The sequence below is a fragment of the Microcaecilia unicolor genome, chromosome 7 (genome assembly GCF_901765095.1).
Source record: "Microcaecilia unicolor chromosome 7, aMicUni1.1, whole genome shotgun sequence".
NCBI classification, from domain to species: domain Eukaryota; kingdom Metazoa; phylum Chordata; class Amphibia; order Gymnophiona; family Siphonopidae; genus Microcaecilia; species Microcaecilia unicolor.
Window position 1 is genome coordinate 29,511,519 of NC_044037.1, and position 13,817 is coordinate 29,525,335.

Here is a 13,817-nt window from a genome sequence, read left to right on the forward strand (position 1 = left end):
GGTGAGGGGTGGATGGGGAAGGAATGATGTCAGACTTGTGGTTTGAGAAAGAGGAGGAAGAGATGCCACACTCACATTGTAAGGGGGGAAGGGGGGAGAGATGCTAGACCCCTACAGTAGAGGGTGAGAGAGTGAGGAGAGATGCCAGACCTGCAAGAGGGAGGGAGGGAAAGGTAGATGCTGGACCAGGCAGGGATGGGGAAAAGAACAGAGTGGGGGAAGGAGGAAGATGCTGAAACCAGGGATAGAGAGTAGAGGAGAGAGAGAGTTATGAATTGCCAGGGGTTTGAGGTAGGAGTAGAAGGGTGGGGGAAGAGAGATACTGACCTTGGGGTGAGAAGTAAGGAGAGAAGCTGGATACAGGGATGGACAGAGAAACAGAGGAGAGATGCTGGACAGGAAAAGGGATAGGGTCACGGAGATCTTGGACAGTGCAAGATAAGCATATAGAGGAGGAGATGTTGAGTATGGGGGGGGATAGGCACAGTGGCACAGAAGGAAGATAATGGACAGGAGAGATAGGGACGCAGAGGGAAGATGGCTAGTAGACATGGAGGGAGAAGAAATGACAAATGGACAGAAGACCTTTCAAAGACAGGAAAATAAAAACAAAGAAAAGCTGAAAAGAAACACTGGGACCAAAGTGAATTTGAAAATAAAATGCTCAGACACCAAAGGTAGAAAAGTATTTTATTCTGAATTGTTAACTGGAATATGTCAGCTCTGGAAAGTGTGCATTTCTGATATTGTGAATTTCAGTTATGGTAACTGGGGGCTTTAATGTTTTATTATTGTACACCATTTTGTGATGCTAAGGAGAGGGTAAATTAAATTTTATATAGATGGTATTGCCGTATATGCAGTCTGACTTCTTGAAGACTCCGGTTCAGTTTTTTTGCCTTCGTAACTCTATTACTGATCTGTGATCCCTTGTTTCATATTTGTTAAGGGTTTGTCTGTGCTTTGCACATGTGACCAAGGTGTGGGATTCTGCAACATACAGTTTCTACATAGAGATCTATAGCAGTGCTGTTTCTTATAGCAGCAAAACATGCTGAATCCTGCCACCAGGCAAGAAATACAACCTGATCAATCTGGGAATTAACCTTGTTATTGTCCTATCTGTATCCTGCAATTTTATATTATGTTTCTACTACTAATAATGTTACATTTCTTTCTTTTTGTTTTTTTTAACTACTTAAGGGGAGCTAATTCTGTTTACGTGCATTATCTACTGCAGGGTCTGTTGCATTAACAGCATTAGTAAGCATTAACTTTTATTACGTTGGCAACATATGTAAAATTATCATGCCAAATAAGGTTATCTGAATCTTAATCTGAGCCTCTTCATGAACAGAAGTGATGCTTGTACCCTAAACAACCATTAGATGACACTGGAACATTAGCTACACCAAGGAGGTTTGATAAAAGGAGACAGCATGATGTCACAAAGCTGAAGCTGGTCTCCACCCCCTCCACGGTGGAGGGGAGGGGAGAGAGGAGGATTGCTGGCTATGGACAGAGGAGGGAAGGGCAGAGAGGGACAAGGATGGACATGGATGGGAGGGCAGGACCCAGGGAGAAATTGCTGGAAATGGATATAGAGCAAGAAATGAAGAAGAAAGGAGGAAAGTAAAGAAATAAATGGAAAGGATGCCCTGGAAACGGAGTTAAGAGGACAGATAGCAGCAGAATCAGAATGATCGGAAAAAGAAAGTCACCAGACAACAAAGGTAGAAAAAAATCATTTTATTTTCATTTTAGCGTTTGGAGTATGTCCACTTTGAGAATTTACATCTGTTATCATATTTTGCAATGTATAGCAATTTGTTTCTAAGAATATTGCTGACAATTCCTTTCAGTGTGGCAAGTGGTGAGCGATCATTTTCACGGGGGGGGGGGGGGGGGGCGCCAACTAATAGTCTGCAGGGGGGCGCCAGAGACCCTAGGCACGGCCCTGCCTCCACCCAAGGAGATTTTAATTCTCCCCAATGCAGCTACTACCATCTTTGTACACTCATAACAATTAAATTGATAGGGTGACAGGCTCCGCCTACTGGCTTTAGCCCATATAATGGGCCAGATATGGTCATGCCATCTCCTGTTATCAAACCTCCTTGCGATACCCCTCTGTGCCTATTACTTGAAAAGGTCCACATCCTCCTTCTACAGTTTGGTAAAGGATATTTACTATCTATTTTGTGGTTATAAGTATGTTGTGGGCAGATATGAGTGATTTCAAGATGGTTGAACATAATTCTTTTTCTAGAAAATCAATTAAATTTTAAATTATTTCAGATTAAGCTCACAGGAGTGGGTGTTTGTGTTTTGGTGTCCACTTATACAGTTACCCCCATAATGTTTTCTGCAGGCATATATTATCCAGACCCACAGCCCTCCAACATCCACAAAGAAAACTTTAGCTTTTCTCCCTAAATTTTCAACTGCTTATTGCAATACAAATCGAATGTCATAGCACAGAGACGTTGAGACTGGAACTCTTTCTGCTCCTGGGCAAGAGTCTTGGATATTCAAAGTTGCAGATGAGCTGCCAGCTATTGAAGAAAGATGGTTGTGGGAAGTCTGTCAAATGATGGTGCTTGGAACTGAACATCTGTCAAAGTTCCTGGCATCAACAGCTGGAGTACCCTGTCAATTTCCTGCTGCTCAGGCAGCACAGGTGAGGGCTCAGATGGTGAATCTCTGGCTGGCAAAGCTGGAGCATCCCATCCAGCCATCCAGTGCTGCAGTTTTGGAGGGGGTCTGAGCCTGAAGTGTGTGTGGGGGGGGGGGGGGGGGGGGCAGGCCCAACATGGCTGTGGTCCTGCATCAAAGTACAAATAGTAAGGACAATTGGGAACTGACAGTGGACTGATCAAAGGACCCAGGCTCTGCTGGGAAGGGGGAAAACACCACATGCAATGAATGAAAACTAGGAGAATTTTTGTTACATTTGTACCCCACGCTTTCCCACTCATGGCAGGCTCAACACGGCAGGCAATGGAGGGTTAAGTGACTTGCCCAGAGTCACAAGGAGCTGCCTGTGCTGGGAATCGAACTCAGTTCCTCAGTTCCCCAGGACCAAAGTCCACCACCCTAACCACTAGGCCACTCCACAGTGAGGTCATTCAATGTGCTGATGACACAAAGTTATTCAAAGTTCTTAAAGACGAGAGGATTGTGAAAAATTACAAGAGGACCTTACAAGACTGGGAGACTGGGCGTCTAAATGTCAGATGACGTTTAATGTGAGCAAGTGCAAGGTGATGCATGTGGGAAAGAGGAACCCGAATTATAGATACGTCAGGCAAGGTTCCACGTTAGGAGTCACCGACCAAGAAAGGGATCTAGGTGTTGTCGTTGATGATACGTTGAAACCTTCTGCTCAGTGTGCTGCTGCAGCTAAGAAAGCAAATAGAATGTTAGGTATTATTAGGAAAGGAATGGAAAACAAAAATGAGGAAGTTATAATGCCTTTATATCACTCCATGGTGTGACCACACCTCAAATATTGTGTTGAATTCTGGTCGCCGCATCTCAAAAAAGATATAGTGGAATTAGAAAAGGTGCAGAGAAGGGCGACAATAATGATAAAGGGGATGGGACGACTTCCCTATGAGGAAAAGCTAAAGCGGCTAGGGCTCTACAGCTTGGAGAAAAGACAGCTGAGGGGAGATATGATAGAGGTCTACAAAATAATGAGTGGAGTGGAAAGGGTAGACGTGAAGTGTCTGTTTACTCTTTCCAAAAATACTAGGACTAGGGGCATTCGATGAAGCTACAAAGTAGTAAATTTAAAATAAATCAGAGAAAAAGTTTCTTCACTCAACGTGTAATTAAACTCTGGAATTCATTGCTAGAGAATGTGGTAAAGGCAGTTAGCTTAGCGGGGTTTTAAAAAGGTTTGGCCAGCTTCCTAAAGGAAAAGTCCATAGATCATTATTAAATTGACTTGGGGAAAATCCACTGCTTAATTCTGGGATAAGCAGCATAAAATGTTTTGTACTTTTTGGAATCTTGCCAGGTATTTGTGACCTGGATTGGCCACTGTTGGAAGCAGGATGCTGGGCTTGATGGACCTTTGGTCTTTCCCAGTATGGCAATACTTATGTACTTAGATTATACACCAAGCAGGAACTAACTGCAGTTATGTGCTGAAATATAATACAAACAATGCACTATACACATGCCGCAGGGACATTCAAAGTCATCTTCAGAGATTAAAGACAACATAGCATGTATATTATATTTACACATGGTGCTGTGGTGCCAACCAGAATAATTGAAATGCCTGAAAAAAAATACACTCAGAAAAATACACAAGTTTAAGTTTACTTGATATATAAGCAAATGCTAATTACCTTTATAGCAGTTTACAATAAAAAGATTGAGATCATGAGGGATATTTTCGATATGACATTTAAATCCAACTTTGGATGTTATGCTCAAAAGGTCCCAAATTCAAATGGTGAACATAGTGATATTGGAAATATATGGGGGGGGGGGGGGGGGGGTTCAGTTTGGAAAAAGGCCCTTTCCTAGATGTTGTTGTACTCAGCATGTCTATCTTTTTGGACCATTTTTGAAACCAAAATGTCCAAGTGAAAAATGCACAACATCAAGCCATTGGGATGGAGGAGGAGTCAGCATTCTTAGTAGACTGGCCACACAGACATCCCAGCAGCGCAGTGGGGCACCCTAGCGGGCACTGCAGTGGACTTCACATGTGGGATACAAATGCAATCAATCAATCAATCAATCAATCAATAAAAGCTCCCAGGTACACATTTCACCATTACCCCCTTATATTGTATGGTGAGCCCTCCAAAACCCACTGTGCCCAACTGTATGCTACTACACTAGCCCTCATGCCTGCAAGGGTCACCTATATGTAGGTACAGTAGCTTTTTGGTGACTTTTGAAGGGCTCTACTTTCCACCACAACTGTAACAGAGTGGGTTATGGGCCTGGGTCCCCTTCTCTACAGTGCACTGCACTGACCACTAGGCTACTGCAGAAACCTGTTTGCTGCTCTAAGAGGACCGGCTATACCATCTGAAGCTATCACTGTTTCTTTCACATCTTTGGGGGGTGGGAGGGGTCAGTGACCACTGGTGGAGTAAGGGGGGGCTCATGCCTTAATCCCTTCCAGTGGTCATTTAGGGCACCTTTTTTTTATTTTTTTTTTATTTAGTCATGATAAAAACAGGTCTAGAACAAAATTTCTAAATTGTAGCCCCAGACATTTTTGTTTTGTTGCATAATGGCAGAAAAACGTCCAAGTGTTAGGAACGCCTAAACCCACCCCCAGCATGCTCCCTTGTGATTTTGGATGCACTGCCAAGGAACTGCATAGCAAAACGTTTAAACAAAAAATAGGTTTCAAATCTAGTGATTTGAATGTTTCGGCAAGCAAAACATCCCAGTGCCACTTTGTGCTGCTTTTTGAACGTTTTCCTGTTTCAAAAATGAGCCCCCTGTGTGTCCTTTGGCCCAGAATGGCAGGCCGCACCAGCTCCCCCGCTCCTTAAGTTATACGGCATCAAGAAAGAGAAATGTTTTGAAACCTTTTATATCAGAAAATAATAAAGGTGCTCAAACAACAAATTATTAGATAAGTACTTTTAAAGAGGAAAGGCCTCGAGAAACCCCATGACTAATAATAAAAAAGTCTATAAGGGGTTGGACTTCCTCATCATCGGCCCAAAACCTCTAAAATGGCTAGACAAGAACTCAACACTTAGCTCAGTGAATAGCCGGTCTCTGTGTATTGTGCTCTCTCTGCGTTCCTCAGATGATTTAAACCGTGATCAACGGAGGCCAGCGTTTCGACTCCGCACATTCTGCTTCAGGATCGCTAGATGAATTCCCGCACACTCCTCAGGGCGGTTAGCACAGAGACCTTTTATAAACATTAAGAAGGGGGGGGGGGGGGGCTCTAGATTTTAGTTTAGATTTATTATTTATAATCCTCTTTTATCCAGAGCAGTGAGCAAGCAAAACATACATAATGATTAATGCAAACAACACAAACAATTCCAATTTATGTTTCAACATTTTTATTGGTGGAGCCATAGAATTCACAAACAATAATTCCAGATATAACCATCACAATCAATACACGCTACATAGTTACCGCTCATAGATGTGCCACCAAACGTTTTACATTTTTCACCCTCCACCCCTCCCCCAACCCCCCCCCCAACTAAGATAAAATACACATCTTGCGATAAACTCTTATCTAGTAAATGTGACAAAGTGCGATTCCCCATCTGTCCTACACCCCATTGGTAACATAACTTCATTGCACACAATTCAAACCAACAAGATCCAATACTCTCCAAGATTAACATAACAAATTCAAAAGCAAATCGCGCATCTCTATTCACACATGTCTAAACCACCCAATCAATTCCAATTTATAAATAAACTACACACACAAAAAAAAACCTAAAGCTACAAGAATACCTCAGGACAAAACAGCTGCTGTCACACCAGTCAGGGCAGTTCATATGCCAAATGTAGAAAATGACACTGCAACAGGCACTTAAAAGCAGTCAGATTTCTCTCTCTCTAAATCTCCAGTGGTGGTTTATTCCGCTCTGAAGGACCAGCGACAGTAAACATACACTTTCTCCTACTTTCAAAATGAAAATTGCGAAAGTTTGGTACCACAAGTCCGCAGGCAGTTGCGAAATATAATGCATGGGCTGGAACATATTGCTGCAATCCAGAATGTAAATACAAGGAAGATTCATGCAAACACAAATGAACAAGTAATGGCAATTTACATTTAATGCAATAGGCTACAGGCAGCCAAGGCGATAAAATCAAATAAGTAGTAACGTGTGGTACAGCTGAGTTTTGTCCTATCTGAAAAGATTGAACACGTGAGACAGGCAATCCCAGGTACGCAATATTGCAGTAGTCCAAACTGCTCAAAATCATTGACTGCAAAACAGCCTGAAAGCCTGAATTTGTCAACAAAGGATGGAACTTAAGAAACATATGTTAAAAAAGGAACTTCGGACCACAGATTGCACTTGAGCTATAAAAGACAAGCTGGAATCCAAAAACAGCCCCAAAGTACGCACCTGACGCAAAAACCTGAATATTTTTTTTTTTTACTGAAAAAGAGACTTCAGAAGGAAAGACAGAGCTCTCATCGGATGTAACCAACAATAATTCAGTCGTCAACAGGGGTGATATGATACAGACGTTCAAATATTTGAAAGGTATTAATCCGCAAACGAACCTTTTCCGGAGATGCGAAGGAGGTAGAACGAGAGGACATGATATGAGAGTGAAGGGGGGGCAGACTCAAGAAAAATGTCAGGAAGTATTTTTTCACGGAGAGAGTAGTGGATGCTTGGAATGCCCTCCTGCGGGAGGTGGTGGAGATGAAAACGGTAACGGAATTCAAACACGCGTGGGATAAACATAAAGGAATCCTGTTCAGAAGGAATGGATCCTAAGGAGCTTAGCCGAGATTGGGTGGCAGAGCCGGTGGCGGGAGGCGGGGATAGTGCTGGGCAGACTTACACGGTCTGTGCCCTGAAAAGGACAGGTACAAATCAAGGTAAGGTATTCACAAAAAGTAGCACATATGAGTTTATCTTGTTGGGCAGATTGGATGGACCATGCAGGTCTTTTTCTGCCGTCATTTACATTTACTATGTTTAAAGAGAGCAGATGATCTTTCATCCAAGGTGACACATTATCCACAGTCTACAACTGGAGTACAACAGTGGAAAAGTCAGCTCTCAGTAGAAGCAAAATCTGAATGTCATCTGCATATAGAGGGTACGAAGGAAATGGTGAGCAGACCACAGAAAGACTGCAGAAGTCCAAAATAATGCAAAAACACCTTTATCATGCAACAAGGGTGGGGGGTTTTGAACACAGACAAGTTTTGCCAAATGGCTGCTTCAGGAACTATGTTACTAATGACATAAATAGATTAACAAGTGCAGTAACATAACACACCCTTTCAAATACTTTCACAAACGTCAAGCCTATCTGATAAACTAAAAACACTCCTCCCCCCCCCCTGCTGCCGCTCCCTACACACCCACTCCCTTAAGTAACCCTCCAGACAGCAAGAATTAGCTAACACAGTAGCATCATATTGAGAGAGCAGATCATGTATCAATACAGTTTTATTGTGAACAGACCTGGCATTTATCAAAACCATCTTTATAGGACCCAACCTCCACCTATGATCCTAAGAGTCCAGATTCCGGGTCATCTTAGAGTTTGTTTACATTTAGGGTGGAAGGGTTGGAGGGGGGAGAGTAGTGATTTTTTTTTTTTTTTAAAGTATTTTTATTAAGTTTTCAACAAATAAAATACAACTGCTTATAACAACATCTATTTCACCTTCTTACATGTTCCAACCTCCCTCCCTTCCCTCCCCCCCCGCATGTATCATTAACATTGACCATAATGTCCACATTTTGTTGTTTGGATTCAGTTCGATATCAAGAAGTTACTATTATTTTTGGTGTGTCTAGATCCACACCCGCTGTCCGCCTCCATGTCGAATATTTGTCCCACTGTTTATAAAATTGCGTAATCCGTCCTGACTTTATCGCTGTCATTTTAGACATTTGATAAAGATAGTCCATCTTGTGTGTCACCTTCATCACTGGTGGCATCGTGGGCTGCTTCCACGCCGATGCCAATGTAATTTTTCCAGCGACTAGCCACAACGATGCCAACCGGTGTGTTGCCATTGGGATGTTTGCTGGTTGAAAATGTAGTAGACATGTCTCTGCCTTGAAATCATATGATTTCCCTATGATTTTTTCTAGCGTTTGGATTAATTCACGCCAGTAATTCTGTGCCTTAGGGCATGTCCACCATATGTGTGTCATATCACCCTTCTCCTCGCAACCCCTCCAACACCATCCATTGCCTTTCTTATACATTTTTGCTATTTTGTGAGGAGTCATGTACCATTGGTAAAGCATTTTATATCCACTTTCTATCAGTGAGCTGGAGATAGAAACTCTTAGCATATTCCTCAGTGCCTTGTCCCACTTGCTAGTATCATGATTTATCTTTAAATCTTTCTCCCACCTTTGGGTGTAATATGTTAGTGGATTATTATATGATCCCAATGCTTTGTATATCCGTGATATGCATCCTCTTTGATAACTTCCTCCCATTGCTATCTCTAAGGCAGTGTCGTCTATGCTCAATTCCTTTTTTGCCCTCCTATTTACATAGTCGTGGATTCTAGTGTAGTGATAGTAATGTGACCCTGGGAGATCATATTCTTCTTGTATTTCTGCAAATGGAATCATAGTCCCTTCTTCCCATAGTTGATTTAAAGCCTCTAATCCCTTATGTTTCCAGATCTTAAACACATTATCAGCTATCCCTATAGGATTTCTCATTGCTGTCTGTATCTTCATACGCCTAAAGTATTTCCTTCCTGGGAAAATTTTTTGTCTTAGGGTATTCCAAGTTTGTAAGGGAAATCGTATTGCCAGTGGCGCCCCTCCTATATATGTTAATAGTTGTCTCTGCGTGACCCATAGTATTGTATCTAAGTTCTTCATATCCATCCAGTATTGCTCTATTTGTATCCAGGGCTTTAAAACTTTGGAACCCCATGCCACCAGCACACGTAATTGGGCAGCTTGATAGTATTGAATGAAGTTGGGTACTCCCATGCCCCCCCTGTCTTTATGTTGAAACATAATGGCTGCCCTTACTCTAGGTGGTTTGTGTTGCCATATGTAAGCGAATACTTTGCGATGTAAGCGACGAAAAAATTGTTTAGGAATCGGTAGGGGCAGTGCCATGAATAAGTATAAAATCTTTGGCAAGATTATCATTTTTATTGCTGATATCCGTCCCAGCCATGATAGTTCCAATCCTTCCCACCTTTCCAACTCTTGGAATAATTCATGTATTTTATAGGGAAAATTTGCCTCAAATAGATCTGTTATTTTAGCTGTTAGATTGATCCCCAAGTATCGCAGTGATCGGGTAACCCAGTGGAACGCATATTTTTGTCTCAGTGACTGTTTCGTCTCTTCAGATAAGCCCACCCCCATTATCTCTGATTTGTCCATGTTCACCCGAAATCCCGACAACCTCCCATATTCTTCTAGACTCTTCATTACCCCTGCCAATGACTCTTGAGCACGGGTTAGTGTAAGCAAAATGTCGTCTGCAAACAACATTATTTTGTAAGTTTCCGCCCCTAGTGTCAAACCATGTATACCCATATGTTGTCTAATGTTTTGGGCCAGCGGTTCTATTGTGAGTGCAAATAGTAATGGGGATAATGCACACCCCTGACGAGTACCCCTGCCTAAGTGTATTAATTCAGTGATCGAGCCATTAATTCGTAATTTAGCTATGGGGTCAGCATAGAGTAATGCTAGCCATGACATGAATCGTCCCGATATACCCATCTGTTCTAGTACTGAGAACATAAATGACCATCGGACACGATCAAACGCCTTTTCGGCATCTAGAGACAATAGCAGTGTTGGTTGTTTCGTGTCCCCTGCTTCATGAATGAGATGGATCGCTCTCCGTATATTATCGAATGTTTGTCTCCCTTCTATGAACCCAGTTTGGTCAGCGTGGACTAACTTTGATATCACCTGTTGTAATCGGTGGGCTAGGATTTTTGTAAAGATTTTATAGTCTGACCCTAATAGTGAGATTGGTCTATATGACCCACATCTCTGTGGATCCTTTCCGGGTTTCAATAATAGTGTTATAGTTGCCAATCGCCATGAATATGGCAACTCTGGTTGAGCGTCCATTTCGTTAAATACTCGAACCAATACAGGGGCCAACAAATTACTGTATTTTTTATAGTATTTATTTGTGTACCCATCTGGGCCCGGGGCCTTCCCGTTCGGCAAATTCCGGATGGCCCACTGCACTTCTTCTAGGGTGATTGGGCGGGATAGTATCTCTGTTTCCCCTCCTGTCAATTTGGACAACTTTGTCTGGTTCAAATATTGATAGATTTCTTGTAGTGTTGTTGCGTCCTCAGCCTGGTATAATCCCTGGTAGAATTTATGAAAGACATCTTTGATGTCTTCTAATTTAGTGTGTACTTTCCCTTCGTCTGCATGAATTGTGTGTATATATGAGTTTAGAGCACGTTTTTTTCAATTTATGTGCTAATAATCTCGATGTTCTGTTGCCAAATTCGAAATGTGTTTGTCTGACCTGTTGTAGTTGCTCCGCTACTTCCGCTAGTTGTATTTCTCTCAGAGCCAATTGTATGGCATGTATGCGATTTTTATCCTCTTTTGACAGTGGTTGCCGTTGAGCATGCAAGGTTAAATCCAGTAATTCCGTATGTAAGGCTTGTGTTTGAATATTTGTTTGTTTCCTAAGATATGCTTGTATCGCTATTATTTTCCCCCTAATTACTGCCTTTAGGCCCTCCCATAGTATCTGGGTTGTAACCTCCCCATTATCATTGATAGTTAGATATTCCTTTATCTCTGCTTCTATGCGTGTTGTTACTGTAATGTTTGCTAGTAATTCATCTCTAAACCTCCACATTGGGGCCTCTGGGGGTCTCACCACCCATTCTAATTCTAGTGTAACCGGGGCATGGTCCGACCATGTTCTAGGGTGTATTGATATGTCTTCTATCTTTGAGAATATGCTGGGGGGACCTAGCCACAGGTCTATGCGTGATTGTGAATCATGAGCCCCCGAGTAGTATGTGTACCCCCTGGCTTGTGGGTGTTGGTGGCGCCAGAGATCTATTAGCTGCCATGTTTCCAGGAATTTGTGCAGCTGGGCCCTTTCTGATTGAGCATATCTTACTCCTTCTGTAGAGTTGTCTAGTTTCGGGCATATCGTCAGGTTAAAGTCACCGCCCACTAACAGTGTGCCCTCTATATTCTTACTCAGCATTTTAGATACTTCTCTATAGAAGGTTCCTTGACGTTCATTTGGGGCATATATATTTACTAAGGAAAGTGTCTCCGTCCCCAATTTCACCACCAAAAGTAAATATCTGCCTTCTCTGTCCCTTATTATCTTCTGTATCTGCCATGGATATTTATTAGTCAATATTATCATTACTCCCTTTTTCTTTTTTTCTTTATGATTGGATGCAAAATATGTGTGTTGGCCCCTGTTCCCTTGACAGAGATGTTCCTTAACTGGCAACAGGTGCGTCTCCTGTATAAATGACACATCTGCCTTTAAGCGTTGTGTCTCTTTAAATAAAAGTTGGCGTTTTGTAGGTGAATTCAGTCCCTTGACATTAAGGGTCATCCATGTAATCTTACTCATCTCCAAATCAGGGGCGTATCTGCGTGGGGCCTCAGGGGCCTGGGCCCCCGCAGATTTCGCCCTGGACCCCCCTACCGCTGCCAACCCTCCCCCTCCGTTGCTCGCCTACCTTCGCTGGCGGGGGACCCCAACCCCCGCCAGCCGAGGTCCGCGTCCTCCTGCCGCTGCCGGCTGCCTTTGGTCCTTTAATTCTTCCATTGAAGCTGGCGCCGACGAAAGTTTCTTTTGAGTCTGACGTCGCTGCACGTTGTACGTGCAGGACGTCAGACTCAGAAATTGTTTCTGAGTCTGACGTCCTGCACGTACAACGTGCAACGTGCAGCGACGTCAGATTCAAAAGAAACTTTTTCGTCGGCGCCAGCTTCAATGGAAGAATGAAAGGACCAAAGGCAGCCGGCAGCGGCAGGAGGACGCGGACCTCGGCTGGCGGGGGTTGGGGTCCCCCGCCAGCGAAGGTAGGCGAGCAACGGAGGGGGAGGGTTAGCAATGGCAGCGGCTGGGGGGAGGGGGATCGGCAATGGCGGCGGCGGCGGCGGCGGCGGGGGGGGGGGGGCTATAATGTGCCCCCCCTCTCTGGCCCTGGCCCCCCCTACCGCCGCAGTTCAGATACGCCCCTGCTCCAAATCCCGTGTAATGTTTTGTGGTTCCTTTCCCCTGTCTGGAATCTCATTAGCAACTCCACTGTTATATGGCATATGGTCATTAAGTTCTCATGCTTACTTCTTCTATCTCCCTTCCCCCCCCCCTCCCTTTTTTTCCCCTCCCTCCTAGTTGGCACACATGCAACCCGTGCATCAATGTGCCTTTGGGGAAGAGACCTCACCCCCCTTTTTACTCATGCATATAATATAACCCATCTTTGTAACATCATCAAAACAACAAGTTGTATTATATAGATGCCTTAACAAACCTACCACTTCTCATAGAACAAATGTCTGTCTTATAGTAGAGTAAGTCTCCCTATTGTTTCCTTGCCTATTTGGCTTATTCTGTGAGCAGTCCCCTTTCTGTCGTTTATGTTCCATTGGATTCCTGTACGGCTCTCAGTCTGGGGTCCGAATATTGTCTCTGAAGGCGTCCTCTACCTTTTGTCACTCTTTGCCATCTCGGCTTGCTCGGTTTAGTCGAAGCTGGAGGTTGAGTTGTTGTCCCTTCTCCCGCGTTGATGTTGTCAGGCAGTATTTCTCTTGCTTCTTCTAAGCTTCGTACTTGATGGAGCTTGCCGTCTTTGTAGAAGCGTAAGGCAAAGGGATAGCCCCATCGATACCGAATCCCTTCTTTTTGTAGCATTTGTGTGAGAGATTTCAGCTCCATTCTCCTTTTCAGGGTGCAGGCTGCTAGATCTTGATAGCAATATATCACATTTGAGTCCCATTGAAAGTCTTTTATCGCTCGAGACGCCTGCATAATCTTTTCTTTTAGTTTGAAATCTGCAAAGCATGCTATTATATCCCGTGGTCTATTTGCTCTTGGTGATCCTAGCGCCCTATGGGCGCGCACAATCTGGATCTCTGTTGGTTCCTCAT